The sequence below is a fragment of the Pteropus vampyrus genome, unplaced genomic scaffold (assembly GCF_000151845.1).
Source record: "Pteropus vampyrus isolate Shadow unplaced genomic scaffold, Pvam_2.0 Scaffold22, whole genome shotgun sequence".
Taxonomy (NCBI): Eukaryota; Metazoa; Chordata; class Mammalia; order Chiroptera; family Pteropodidae; genus Pteropus; species Pteropus vampyrus.
This window is the reverse complement of record NW_011888803.1, coordinates 4,121,979-4,124,143: the sequence shown is the minus strand read 5'-3', so window position 1 is coordinate 4,124,143 and position 2,165 is coordinate 4,121,979.

Below are 2,165 nucleotides of genomic sequence, written 5' to 3'. Positions count from 1 at the left end.
ATATATATATAATTATATTTAATGCCTCCCTAAAGAAGTTTATTTTAGAAATTAGAATTGAATTAAATAAATGTTAAGGAAGCTTCAACATGTTATCATGGGGCTGAAATCAACATATGAAATGTTTCACAGCAAAGTGGTGGTGGTTGAGGACTTTAATTGTTATAGATAGCTATTAAGAATGAAGTAAAATCACTCCATAGAAGAAACTAATTTTTTAAAATATTAAACTAAACATTTATTTAAAATATTTAAATACATGAGATTTAGTGCTTTACTCCTGAAAACTAAAATAGAAGTGTCTTTTCTCAAAGGATAGCTATAGTAAAATAGATATAAATCTATATATGAAATAAACGCCCTGCTTATAATAGAAGAAATGTAATTTATCAAACTGAAACATAAGTATGTATGTACTAATTTGGGTTTTACAATCATATTTTTAATTTTTAAACAGTTTAATGGCTGTATAATTGATATATAATAAATTACACACATAATGATATAATTTGACGTTTGACATATGTACATACTCATGAAACACTTAAACAATCAAGATAAGTCCTAAAAGTCTCCTATGTCATACTTTCATCTCACTTGGCTCCTCCCCATCTTATTCCCAGGCAGCTGCTTATCTGCTTCCTGCCACCATAAATTTATCTGTTTCCTAAAATTTTATATAAATGGAGTCGTAAAGTATATGCCTTTTTTGGGGGGAGGGGGGCTTCTTTCACTCAGTATTATTATTTTGAGATTCAACCATGTACTGGTGTATATCATTTGTCATTTCTATTTATTGCTCAGTAGTATATTGCATAGAAATAACATCAATATGTCACAGGAATATCAATAGGAATACTTTCTGTTGATGGACATTTGATTTGTTTCTACTTTTTGACTATTACAAATGAAGCTATGAACTTTCATTTTGGTATGGACATATGCTTTGATTTCTCTTGGATAATTCCCAGAAGTGGAAAGGCTGAATCATCTGAAAGGTGTAGGTTTACCTGTTTAAGAAATTGCCAAGTTGTTTTCCAAAGCAATTATACTATTTTATATTTGCACCAGCTTTCTGAGTGATACAGTTCCTTCACATCCTCACCAACATCTGGGATGGCCAGTTTTTAATTTTGGCTAATTTACTATCTATAGCTTCAGGGAAGGGTCTGTTCAAAATTTTTGCACATTTATATCAAGTTGTTTTCTTGTTGAACATTGAGAGTTCTTTATATAATCTGGAGATGAGTTGTTTATCAGGTACATGATTTGAAAAATGTTTTCTCTCAGTGGCTTGTCTTTTCATTATCTTTAAGAGTGGTTATCGATATAGTGTTTTAATTTTAATAAACTCTAATTTATCATATTTTTTCTTTTCTGACATGAACTTTTGATACCATATTTAAGTAAACTGCCTGTTTCTCCCATGATTTGTTATAGAAGTTTTATGTTTTAAGTTTTCATTTAGGTCTATGATCTATTGTAGGTTAAGTTTTCCATATAATGTGGGTGCGCACACACACGCACACACACACACACACTTAATTGCTATAAGAATTTTTATTATATATTCAAAATTCTTATAGCACTATTTTTTGAAAAGACTATCCTTTACTGAATTGTCTTTGCATCTGTATCAAAAATAAGTATTATATATGTGTAGGTCTGTTTCTACATGCTCCATTTTGTTCTATTGGTCTGTTTCTCTACCTTAAACTAATTTAACATTGTTATTTTAGCTTTATAATGAGTGTTAAAGTCAGATTATGTTAGTTTCCTCATTCTGCTTCTCTTTTCAATGTTGTTTAGACTTTTCTAGCTCATTCGAATTTTTATGTGAACTTTAGCACTAGATTGTCAAGTTTGACAAAAACAAACAAAATCAAAAAACTTCTGTGCTTTTTATTGGTGTCATATTTAAATTGAGAATTGACATCTTAATAATATTGAGTCTTCTGACAAAAAATATCATTTCATATATTTAGGAGTATTGATTTCTTAGTAATGTTTCAGAAGTTTTAGTGTTCAGATCTTGCACCTATTTGGTCAGATTTTGGCCCAAGTATTTACATTTTCTGATGTTAATGAAAATGGAATTTTAAAAAATTATTTTGATTATTTCTAAAATATAGAAATGCAATTCATTTTTATATGAATCTTGTACC